Raw genomic sequence first — 13,576 nt, 5'->3', positions numbered from 1 at the left:
CTGGTGTTGGTCACCTTACTCCTCAGCAGAAGTCTTGGATAAGGCAGTGGAAGTGAGAGCTATGCTGACCAGAAAGACCCAAACAGACCCAAACCTCCATGTTGTAGACCACAACTCCAAATATTGACCTCTCAGTTTAAGAACCATGAACAAACCCTTTCCCAAGACTTGGTCAGAAAGGAGCTGTGAGTATTGAGTTTTTATTGACCCATTTCCCTGGCATGGTGTCAGTCCTTCGATTGTCCCTGTGTTCTTACCAAACTTTCACTGTGAGTTCCAGGAGACCCAGGAAACCCGTGGGCCCAGTGTTGAAGTGGAAATCCATTTCAACATCCCTCGAATTGAATGATGAACATTTCTTCTGTAACAGACTGTCTCCTGAGGGGGCATCCTGCCCAATACTGAAACCTGAAAGGCAGCCGGTTAGAGCTGGCATCCCATCACCTGCTGTAATGCCACCCCACCCCCAGGCCCCATTACTACCTTCCATGGATGGTACCATGAGGAGTGCAGCTGGATCTGAGTGGAATTACTGTGGATTTGTTAAGTAAGAGAATGAAAGTTTTAATTCTAATGGATAATCTTTTCCTTATAAAATCTAACATTTAGCATGGCTTGCAATTTAGCATTTAACTTACATTTCCAGTTTTTAGTCTCTTTCAGGCAGGACGGGGTTGATCAAACTAATCAAGCCCTCTACTGGGGATCAGCTGAACAAGTAACTGGCCAGAGAGTCGCCCATCTGAATCACAATAGTATAAATAAGAGAGTTTAAGAGTACTGGCACAGAGTGAAGCTGGTTCGGAGTGGAATTACTGTGAGTTTAATGAGTCAGAGTTCAGAATGAAGCGGAGGAAAGGGAGGCAGGTGCTCTTTTTAGTCTCGATCTTTATCAGCTTCCAGGGGATCAGCCATTGAAATGCTGTACGTGAGGACCGAGTTTGAAGAAAGTGGGGGCTGAACAGTGGCACAATGGTTAGCACTCCTGCCTCACGGTGCCAGGGATCTGGGTTTAATTCTGACCTTGGGTCACTGTCTGTTTGAAGTTTGTATCTTCTCCCTGTGTCTCTATGGGTTTCCTCCGGGTGCTCCGGTTTCCTCCCACAGTACAAAAATGTACAGGTCAGGTGGATAGGTCGTGATAAATTGCTGCTTAATGTCCAGGAATGTGCAGGTTAGATTATGGGGTTATGGGGATAGGGTGGAGTGGACATGGTAAAGTGCCCTTTCGATGCGTTGATGCAGACCCGATGGGCCAAATGGCCTCCTTCTGCACTGTAAGGGTTCTATGATTCTCATTCTATGAATCCAAGAATGACGTGCCAGGGAAACATAAACATGTTAGTTGATGAGAAATTATTGTCATGGAGATGAAGATCTTTAACAAGCTGAAAACTAGGAAAATCCAATCTTTTTCAAAGACACAGTTTATTAGTTTCTTGCTGGTGTTTCATACTGAAATCTAAGTAAGTTAAGTAAGATAAATAAACTGAAGCCATGACAGTGTAGCATGGACATGAGGAATGCATGTCCTGTTAAATGTGGGACATTGTGGATGTTACCGGTGACCTGGAAGACCATATCTGCAGGAAGTGCCACTAGCTGTAAAAACTTAAGCTTTGGGTTTCAGATCTCGACTGGCAGCTAGAATCATTGTGGCACATCTGAGCCACTGAGAACTATGTAGACAGCATGTGCAGCTCAGGCGCATGGAGGAAGAAAATAAATTGGTGACTGCATAGCAGTCCAAGAAAAATGGCAGAAAGTGCAGGAGTACCCTGGGTTCACTGTTATCATTTGATTTTCCGTTTTACATACTAGCGAGGGTGTTGGTTCCTCATAAGAATAAAGTCAGAACCAAGTTTGTGGCACCACAGATGGCTCTGTTGTACAGTAAGGGAGGAAGATGAAAGGAAGACTAGAAAGGATAGAGGATTTGTTTGTTAGGGGAACAGATACTGTTTCTATGGGTACTAATGTGACACTAGGATTATATGTTGTTTCCCTGATGAATGGGTCAAGGATGTCACAGAATGGCTGCAGAACATTCTTCTCGGGGTTGGTACCATGCTGGTACCAGTGACTTGGGCAGGAAAGGTGATGAGGTCCTGAAAACAAATTTGAAGGGGCCCTGAAAGAAATTGAAAAATAGGCTTTCAAAGCAACAATCCTGGGATTTATTCTCAGTCCTACAAGCAAACATGTGTAGAAACCGCAGGCGGGATTCTCCAACCCCCCCGCCGGGTCGGAAATCGCCCGGGGCCGGCGTCAATCCCGCCCCCGCCGTGTCCCGAATTCTTCGCCACCCGAGATTCGGCGGGGGTGGGAATAGCGCCGCACCAGTCGGCGGGCCCCCCGCGGCGATTCTCCGGCCCGTGATGGGCCGAAGTCCCGCCGCTGACAAGCCTCTCCCGCCGGCATGAATTAAACCACCGACCGTACCGGCGGGATTGGCGGCGCGGACAGGCTCTGGGGTCCTGGGGGGTGGGGGGGTGGCATGGGGCGATCTGGCCTTGGGGGGTGCCCCATTGTGGCCTGGCCCACGATCGGGGCCCACCGATCGCCGGGCGGGCCTGTGCTGTGGGGCACACTTTTTCTTCTGTCTTTGCCATGGTCTTCACGATGGTGGAGGCGGAAGAGACCCCCTCCCCTACGCATGCGCCGGGACGACGTCAACAGCCGCTGACGCTCCGGCGCATGAGCAGACTTACGCCGGGCGGCGAAGTCCTTTCGATCCCGGCTGGCGTGGCGCCAAAGGCCGTTCACGCCAGCCGGCGGAGCGGGGACCCCTCAATGTGAGGGCTTGGCCCTAAAGGTGCAGAGACTTCCGCACCTTTGGTGCGGCCCGACGCCGGAGTGGTTCACGCCACTCCAACACGCTGGGACCCCCCATCCCGCCGGGTAGGGGAGAATCCTGGCCCGCAGAACTGGGCGGTTAAACACATGGCTGGAAAGCTGATGTAGGAATGATTCCATCATGTTTCTAAGCCATTGGAAACAGTTCTGGTAAAGGTGGGACCTGTACAAACAGAATGGTCTGCACTTGAACTGGACTAGGGTGAATCTCTTCACAGGGAGATTTGCCAGTCCTGTGGGGTGAGGAGGTTAAACTAGATTGGCAATGATATGGCAACCTGAGGGAAAATTCAGAGCAGGGATCAGGAGAAGGGAAATTAGTGAGTGTCTCTAAAGCAGTGTTTTTCAAACTTTTTACCCGGACCCATTTCTACTAATTGGCCATCCTTTATGACCCACGATGGCCGACCTTCGTAACCCATGCCGGCTAACCTTCGTGACCCACGCCGCCCTAATTCGACCCACCATTTTCACTTCCCTTTAATGTGACAGGTGAGCCTGCTTGGTCCTCACAATCTCACTTGCTTTGTCATTCAATGTTACATTTCTGCTAAGGGCTTCAGCTGATGATTAAAGATCTCACTGCATCCATTGAAAAAAAATCATGAGGTTTGTCCTCGAACTCGCCATGCTTAGTCTTTAAATGTCTTTGAACTTTTGAGGGTTTTAAACTTTCATTTGCCAGCGCTTCCCTGCATAGAACACACACAAACTTTGGACCCGATTTGCAGCGGCACAGTTAATCTTTATGCTCCTGTTCTCAGCTTTTTCTTCATGGGTTGGTCACCAGTGGCCCTGGAGCTCATACCAGCACTGCTGGCAACAACTACAAAATGGAGGAATCTCTCTCGCGTCCAGAGCACGTGATGTCAACTCTCTGCTGCCACTTCTGGAGAGAAGACTTCATCAATTTTTTTAAAGATCCTGCTCCTGGGTTAGCGCGCTAACGTCAGGAGGAGGCTGTCTGGAGCCCCGGGGGGCTAGGAGCAGCGGTGCGCGAATCTCGGGCGCCGGGCCTTGATGCTTGCGTCAAAGTGGCACGCCGAGAATGACGTAGCCGGCGGCGCCTAAGTGACGTCAGCCGCGCATGCACATATTGGCCGCCTGCAACCCGCGCATGCGCAGTTGCCATCTTCCCCTCCATTGCCCTGCAAGACGGCTTGATCTTGCAGGGCGGCGGAGGGAAACGAGTGCATCTCTTAGAGACGCCGACCCGATGATCGGTTGGCACCGATCGCGGGCCAGTCACCTCATGAGCACTCCCGTGGTGCTCGATCCTCCTTCCGCCCCCCACAGGCCCCACACTCACCTGTCGCGCGCTGTTCACGCCGGCAGCGACCAGGTGTGGTTGGCGCCGGCGTGAACTGGTCGGGTTTGTCAGGCCGCTTGGCCCATCCGGGCCGGATAATCGCCGGTCGCCATGGGGGGTGGGTGTGGGAGAATCGCGGGAGGTGCCAGGGCGGCGTGGCGTGATTCGCCCGGCCCTCCTGCGATTCTCCCACCTGGCGTGGGGAGCGGAGAATCACGGCCATGGTGCCATTGTATCATCATTATAAATGGCACCTCAACAGCCCTGGATAGGGAGGGGCATGAAAAAAGTGGGGGTGTAGTGTTACTGGTTAAAGAACCAATTATATTTGTGAGGATGAGTGATATATAAATTCATCATCAAATGCGCCCACATAGTTTGAGCTCAGGTATAAAAACACAGAAGCCACACTGCGAGGGTGTACTACAGGCCCCCAAGTAACAGCAGGGAGTTAGAAGAGCAAATATGGCGGAACATTTCGAGTGCAAACACAACAGTGCGGTAATGGTTGGAGACATCAACTAACCTGATATGGTGTGAAGGGCACACAATTCTTGAACTGCATTCAATAGAATAGGTAGCACATAACAAGCCCAATGAGGGTGGCACAATTCAAGATGCAGTCTCAGGAAATGAAGAAGGGCAAATGGATGAAGTAGCAGTGCGAGACCACTTTCAAGATAGTGACCATAATATAGTTAGATGTGGCATCATTATTGAAAAGGGCAATGATAGAACAGGAATTAAAAGTTCCAAATTGGGGGATGATAAATTTTACAAACTGAGAAGTGAACTGGATACAGAAACTTGAAGGAAAGGCAGCAAGGACGCGAGTAGCAAACAATAGCACTGGTGCACAGTGGTTAGCACCATTGCTTCACAGCTCCAGGGTCTCAGGTTTGATTGCTGACTTGGGTCACTGTCTGTGTGGAGTCTGCACGTTCTCCCCGTGTCTGCGTGAGTTTCCTCCTAGTGCTCCAGTGTCCTCCCTCAAGTCCCGAAAGATGTGGGCGAGATTCTCCGCAAATGCGGAGAATCGTAAAGGCTGCCGTGGGACAGGCCGTGACCCACGGCAGCCTTCACGCCCACTTCCGGGGCCGATTCTCCCCCCCGGGTGGGGCTAGGAGCGCGGTCCTGTGCGTCACGGCGGCGCGGCCTTGACGACGGTCGTCAAGGCCGCACGTCAAGCGTCACGCCGGCTGATGCGGCCGATGACGTCGGCCGCGCATGCGCAGGTTGGACAACGCCAACCCGCGCATGCGTAGTTGGCGTCTTTTCCCTCAGCCGCCCTGCAAGACATGGCGGCTTGGTTTTGCGGGGCGGCGGAGGGAAAAGAGTGCGTCTGTTACGGACCCACGGCCCGCGATCGATGGGCACCGATCACGGGCCTATGCCCCCCTTGGCACGGCCGTGGTACGGCCGTGCCAATCGGGCCCCCAGATGCCCCAAACGGGCATCTGATGCCCGTTTCACGACGGCAGCGAGCAGGTGTGTTTGCTGCCGTGTTGAAACGGGCGTGAAGGCCCGGCTGCTTGGCCCATCGGCCTCGGAGAATCGCCGCTCGCCGTAAAAAACGGCAAGCGCCGATTCATGGCGTGGGTTGGGCGTGGGGGGGGAGAATAGCGGGAGGGCGTGAGAAATGTCGGGAGGCCCTCCCGCTGTTCTCCCAACCGGCGTGGGGGGGCGGAGAATCGCACCCGTGCTGTCAGACAATTTGGACACTCTGAATTCTCCCTCTATGTACCCGAATCGGCGCCCGAATATGGCGACTAGGGGCCTTTCACAGTAACTTCATTGCAGTGTTAATGTAAGCCTGCTTCTGACAATAAAGATTATTAAAGGCAAGGATTCTTTGTGCTGATCTGGAATCTGAGAGTTGGTGCAGTCAGAACCAAAGTATGTGCTTTCTAAATACAATTATCAACCCTGTTATTCTAATCTTCCTATCTGAACTTGTTTGAGGTTTATTATAATCCAAAGCAGAATTAAAAAAGCGTAACTTGCTGAAGGCGAAACCCATATTTCCTCACAGCATTCAGCAGCTCTGCTTCTATTTACAGACTCAACCTTCAGCTTCTTAACTAAGATTGGTGTTTCTTTGTCACATGCCCAGATTCAGATCTCTCCAAGTTGCATATTCAAACTGAGATAATGTCCGACTAACTGCAATATTCAATTTCCTATAAATTTTCATGTTGTCTGGGCACAGTTATTGGGTAGATCTGGTTCCCTGACTTCACTGTGAATGTGGACCTGCCAGGAAGTTAATTAATCACTCTAACATGTGATAAGATCAGAATACAGTATTCTGCATCACATGGCACTTATTATTTGTTTAAGTCTATGCTTGTTAAGATAAGGAGTGCTATTGCTGGTGAAACTACCTAACAACTGCCAGTACAGGCACAGCATAAATTAAATACAGAGTAAAGTGCCCGCTACACTGTTCCATCAAACACTCCCAAGGCATCTATACCAAGGGATAGATATGGAGTAAAGATCCCTCTACACTAACCAAATACTCCTCGGTGTCAGGTATGCCATGGTTAGATGCAGAGTAAAGCTTCTTCTAAACTCTCAGATTGAATGGGCAAACCAAAAATAAAGATAGTGGCTATCTCAAACGTTCAGATGTGTTGAAGGCCAACACAGGATGTATGATCAACATGAACACTCCACCACATTTGGAAAATGACGTTGAGCTTGGGAAACACCACATGTAGGCAGCCATGTTGTCATTGTCTGTTTTAAATGATCAGCTCGGAACAGTTTGCCAATAGATCCACCAAAATCACTGATCTATCAATTAAACCAGTCTTCGAATCAAGCTGCAAGTCATCAGATATATATAACCTGAACGAGTTAAAGTCCCGACCTCCGAGGTATTCAACTACAAGACAACCTGCTGTGAACACTTCGCTTCGCATGACCCTCACTTCAACTTTGGAGCAATCAATCCATTCAGAGAGTGGGGGCTGGATTCGCCCAAAATGAGACTATGTCCCCAAGCCAGCGTAAAAATGGTGGAAATTTACTCCAGAAATTTCTTCCAAAAAGTTGAACAAATTCAATGCCCTGCAGGGGGCAGGCAGGGACCCGTAGTGAATCTCGCAGCATTAGCTGCGGAAATGGGCCCCCGCACGTCCAGTTCGGAGTCTGCGCATGGCGACGGCCTCCAGCAGCTGCGCTGTGCTCCATGGCGGACTCAGACCGCGGAGACACACCGAAAAAAGAGACCCCCCGATCGGCTGCACGTCTGAGCCGCAATCTCCGCAGAGTTAATCACCGGCCGCCTATAAGGTCACCCCGGTCTCCGATTTGCCTGCCCCCGACCAGGGTGGCCGCGGATAAAGTCCGCAGCCGCCACGCCAGCATCCCGAATGGCAATGGTGGTTAGTTCCACACCATTGGGAACTCGGCTGGTCAGGAGCGAAGGATTGCTGGCCTGGCCTCTGGCAATAGGCCCCTGGCCGCACGGCGTATTCTGCGGTCACGCCGATTTTTGGGACCCGGAGAATCACCGAACCAGCACCGGGTGTGATTACAGCGTGAAAGTGGATTCTCCGTCCACGCGCCGGCAATGATTTCAGTGCGGGGCTGCAGAGAATCCAACCCCATAGACCTGCCATGTGGGAGACAGGCAAGCATAAACCAGAGGCTGACGTAACTATAATCTCTAAGAGTGCCTTACTTTATCTGTATCTATTATTTGTGTGTGAGGTATCTCACTGAATTCATGTGAAGCAAGTGAGAAAAAATAACTTGTATTTTTAAACTCTCAAAAGCTTGCTACTGTATTATTTGATTGGAACGCACACTCCAAGGGTAAGAAAAAACACAATTCCTTCATGAAAATCATATTGATCATAAGCAGTAAGGAACATGTGGCGATATGATCTGCATACCTGTCTGCCACTGGGCCAGAACGTCGGCTTACCATTGGCCCTGGTCGGTCATGTGCCTCTCGACCGATTGGCCGAGAGGCTGAGTTAACCACGCCTCTATTAACGAGGTATAAATGGTCAGACGCCTGATGATCGTCCTTTCCATTGTAGACAATCGCAGAGCTGTGTTCTAGTCTATTAAAGCCGGACTTTGGTAAATCACTCGCCTCGCGTACAATTGATGGTACATCAGAACACATATTTTGGCAGACATTTTGCAGGCAAAGACAGCACTGTTCCATCAAATACTTCCATGCTGGATACAGCATGCGTTTATGACATAGTTCCTTTACACTGACCCAATGAGGTCCTGGCCAAAATGTTATCCATCCAATGCCAATAGGCCTGTAGGTTATGACACTTCAGGTGTACATCCATATATTTTATAAATGTGATAGGAGTTTTTGCCTTTGCCACCCTTTCAAACTGAATTCCAGATCCTCACCACTCTCTGCTGGATAAAATATTCTCTCCAACTCTCCTCTAATCTTCTTTGCAATTATTTTAAAGCTATGTTCCCTCATTATTGGCCTCTTTCTCTGAAGTGAATTTGGTTCTTTCTATTCACTCTATCTCGGCCCTCATCACTGTCATAATATACACCAGTATATCATGGTGCAGACACACACTGATGGACATACACTAGGACCAATCAACATGCACAAACACTGCAGCCAATCACCAGTTAGAACACACACACTATAAATGCACAAGCCAGGAATGGGTCAGCTTCGCCTGGCAGTACAACTTTGCAAACATCACGTCCAGTCCCCTGTACCCTCAGTCCAATGGCAAGGCGGAAAAGGGGGTTCATATAGGCAAGAGGCTACTCTGCAAGGCTGCCGATGCCAGCTCCGACTTCCATCTCGCTTTGTTGGCCTATCGCTCCGCCCCGCTCTCCACTGGGCTTTCGCCTGCACAGTTACTGATGAACCGCACGCTCAGGACGACGGTGCCATCGATTCTCACCCCCAATCTCGATCATGTCCCCGTACTCCACAGGATGCAGACGTCTCATTCTGGATGCTGCCTCTCAGAAGCACAAGAGCTCATCAAGTTTAGTACAGACTCACACCACGTGCTGAGAGATTCAACTGGTTCGGACAGGCACAGGTCTCTAGTTAAACTAGCATCGTTTAAACCCACAGTTCTCATATGTCTATTATTTTATAAGTAGTTAATAAAATAGAGTTGAACCTTCTTCAGTGTTGGTGGCATATGTTAGCTTCGCAAGTCTACACTGCCCAACACTTCAATCACTTTTATGCACCTAAACTAATCTCCCTTCAGCCTTTTCTATTCCAGAGAGAATGACCCGAGCCTATCTAACAGCAAGAATTCATCATTGCTGGCATCCTCCTCGTCAATTTCCTCTGTAACCTCTCTGGGGTAATCTCATTTTCTCTGGAGGCAATGACCAGAACTATGTGCAGTCCTCTCCCTGTGGCTAAACTATTGTTTCATGCAGTTCTAGTATACTATTGCTGATATTGTCTTTGCTAAATAAAGGAGGAATCTAATCTGCCTTCTTGGCCACTTTATCCACCTATGTGGCTACCCGCAGTGATCTGTGGACATACATTCCAAGATCTCTCAGTTCCTCTACACTTCTCAGTATCCTACCGTGTATTATGTGTCCCCTTCCCTTGTTTGCCCTCACCAAATGCATTACCTCACACATTTCTGCACTGAACTCCATTTGCTCCTCTTCTGCCAATACTAATTTCAACCTCGAACGTTTTCTGCATCCATCATCCTATGGTCCTTGACTATTGTTGGATTTTGCCACATGATTTGCCTGTGCTGTGAACTTGTAACCATTAGAAACTGAACAGCGATGGCTCCAAACATTTACTTCAAACTAGCTTTGTGCTGCTGTCAAAGGGAAGAAGCTTTCATCCCACTCAGTTGAACTGAATCAAAGGCTACCTGGTGGGGTCAAAGGCTATGTCGCCCACGCCTCCCAGTACCTTTGCACTTGTTTACACTGGATCAGAAATGGAGCATGGCAGCCTCAAATAAATCAAATCTTAATCCGCAGCAGATAAAAGGGGCTTCAGAAACTGTACATCTTGTTGTCGGGGAAACAAACTCAATCAGGCCACCGATGCTGAAGATGCTGTCTGATTATCCTGGAATGCATTTCCTCAGGCATTTGATGATTTATTTTTTGCCTGATTTGCTTAAAGTGTTGTGGCTCGTGCAGTAGTTAGTTTGTGTACAGATGTAGTAAGTCAGCCACATCAATACTGCGAGGAACAACAACTTTCTTTCCTAATTAGACTTTCTCCACAGACTGACAACCTGCTGACGATATTTGCCCATTCTACCCTTTAAAGAAAAAGCTGGCCATCAGTGGGATGATTGCAATGAAGAGGAACTTCACTTCAATTTCCAATCTTCTCATTTGATCAATTGCCAATCGCAGCCACAATTATGTAGCTTATATTTTCTGACATTTTGAGGGTATTTGGTAATGTATCCCCATGTAATCTTCGACAGGGGAATTTTAAGAGGAGGTTCACAATGATTGCATTTGAGGCTATGTCCGGAGGAAGTGTCTAGCTCGGCGAGGCCCCAGCACCAACCCTCTGCCTGGTGAGGGGCTAGCAGCCGTGCCACGTAAAACACACAGTCAGAGAATTGCCAGGTCCGTGGCCACGCATGGCAGTGACCTGCAGCGGTCGTGCCGTACATCATGGCGCTGACTGTGTGCGGACCGAACTTGCCAGGTAGCGCCGCCCTGGACACCCCCTCGCCATGCCCGACCCACCCCCCACCAGTCTCCCCATCCCTCGCCGAAGCCCCCCCGGCCAGCGGCACACTCCTCCTCCCCCCCCCCCCCCCACCCCCGACTGTGGCAGCGCTGGACACAGTCCGGAGCTGCAACGCCGGGTTCACGAAAACTGAAAGCACAAGTGAAACAAGTCGTCGTGAACTCGGCCCATCAGGGGCGGTGCATCGGGAGAGGGCCTCCAGATAATGTCCTGAGGCCGTCCCAACAGCGTACTCCCCAATGGCGCACTTTTGGAGGGGGCAAAGCATCTGAAAACACGCACCGTCCTCGATTCAGTCATAAAAAGGGATTCTCCGCCCGATTGCCGATTACGAAATCGGCATCGGGGTGTGGAAAATCCCACCCAGTATCTCTTGAGTAATTAGAACATAAAACATAGAACAGTACAGCACAGAACAGGCCCTTCGGCCCTCAATGTTGTGCCGAGCCATGATCACCCTACTCAAATCCACGTATCCTCCCTATACCTGCAACCCAACAACCCCCCCCCTTAACCTTACTTTTATTAGGACACTACGGGCAATTTAGCATGGCCAATCCACCTAACCCGCACATCTTTGGACTGTGGGAGGAAACCGGAGCACCCGGAGGAAACCCACGCACACAGGGGGAGGACGTGCAGACTCCGCACAGACAGTGACCCAGCAGGGAATCGAACCTGGGACCCTGGAGCTGTGAAGCATTTATGCTAACCACCATGCTACCGTGCTGCCCCTTTTTTTTTTTATTACCAATTGTTTGCTCAACATTGTACTTCTTTTTAAGGAGGGTAATGTTTTTACCTAATTATTGGGTCCCAAATGACTTCACCATACTGGTGTTTGGCACAGCATTGCCTTCACTGTGATTGAAGAGCGATGGAAGATCCATTTTACATACTCAAGAGTTCTGGATGCCATGGAAGCTGCTTCTTACTTTGTCCATTCCACTTTAAAGGAAAGGAATTATGAAGACATTTGATTGTATAACATCGTGGCAGTTGCTCTTAATTCAAAGTTTCTGAAGGCCAATTCAAAGTTTTTGGGAACAGCCGACAAACAGGAGAAACCTGCTGCTTTCAGCAATGGAGAGGCCGGAAGCATCTTGAGACCCAGTCATGTTTAAATGAAAGCATCAATTTGCCAGAGCTAATCAGGAAACGCGTTCACCACGTTCGGTACAGACACATTCTCAAGCAGCCTGGAGGCTACTTGGCCAAAAACATTGAATATTTTGAGTGTGGCAATAGGATGGTGGCCATGTTCATGGGGGTGGTTACAGCTTTGGGATGGCAGCAGCTCAGACGGAGAGGGTGGTGCAGTGGTAATATACGAGTAATCTGTAAACTAGTACATTTTACTAGTAATCCGGAGGTTGATACCCTGGGCATAAGGGTTCAAACCAAACCATAGCAGGCGAGTGGAATTTAAATTTGATTGTTAAAATACTTGGAATTGAAAGCCAGTCTTGTTGGTAATATGCTTTTAAGGTATAGGAGCATGACATCACTAGAAGGGATGTGTGTCATGCAGTCTATTTTAACTTCACAGACACTTGTACAGCTGATGTGCCTTCTGTCTTTCTACAGCTGTTCTCATGTACCTAGTCTCACAAATTGAACCCATAATGTGTTGACCAAATCCCCCATGAATGATTGGTTCTTTTATATCATTATACAAACACAGCATGCTGTACAGTAGTGCTCCTTTCCAAATGACATTGTGCTCTTCTGGCAGCAATGTTCAGTACAGGTACAACATGGTGAACAGTTTTAGATTGTGCTACATGGCATAAAACAACCCTTGATGTTTTGGTCAGACCGCAATGAAGCTGGTGCATCCGAAGGTGTTGAAGGCGCTGTGTACAGATGGTGCAGAAAATCTTTGAAGACACAATGCCACGATAGTGCTCAAATAAAGAGTTGATATGCTAGTGGATGCCTGGTGGTGAATGGGACAGCGTGTTGAGAGGCCTTCACTGGGTTAGCTCAGTCGGGAAAGGCTGGTCGTCAGGGTGTGGGCCGAATTGTGAGTGAGAAAAGGATTCAAACAAAAAGCATAGCAATCAGGCCAGAATAGTTCTCAATTATTACAGGTGGCTTCAGGAGTTGATGAACACAAAATTGAATAGAACAAAGAGACAAATCAGAGGGAGGTTGTCTGAATGTCCACTAAATTCCCTACTTTGAATTGGGAAGTGGCTCACTGACGATCCAAATTCAGAATGTTAAACAGCGTACATTGCGATTCATAATTCAGGTGTGTCTGAATCAGAGACGGAAAGCCACAAAAATTCATCTAGCAATTGGGAAATTAGGTCCACAGAGGCTGAATGCATCAGGATTAACAGCAGAAGAGCTGAGAGATCCTCCATAGATATGTGCCCGGCACGTATCTGTGCGTCAGGTGAATACCAGGAGAGGGCAAAATCGAGATTTGTGCCGGGCCCGAACCATTTTGTGATTCACCCGACTCGCTCCAGATGGTTCGGCCTCTTTCCTGGTCATGTGAGGGGGGGGGGGGGGGGGGGCGTGTGAAGTGTTGGGCACTGTGGACTTGTGAAGCAGACATATGCCACCAATGCTGAAGAAGGTTCAACAATATTTTATTAACTACTTATAAAATAATAGACATATGAGAACTGTGGGTTTAAACGATGCTAGTTTAACTAGAGACCAGTGCCTGTCCGAAC

The sequence above is a fragment of the Scyliorhinus canicula genome, chromosome 9, assembly GCF_902713615.1.
Source record: "Scyliorhinus canicula chromosome 9, sScyCan1.1, whole genome shotgun sequence".
Classification (NCBI taxonomy): domain Eukaryota; kingdom Metazoa; phylum Chordata; class Chondrichthyes; order Carcharhiniformes; family Scyliorhinidae; genus Scyliorhinus; species Scyliorhinus canicula.
The sequence above is the reverse complement of the archived record's forward strand: the minus strand, read 5'-3'. Positions refer to the sequence as shown.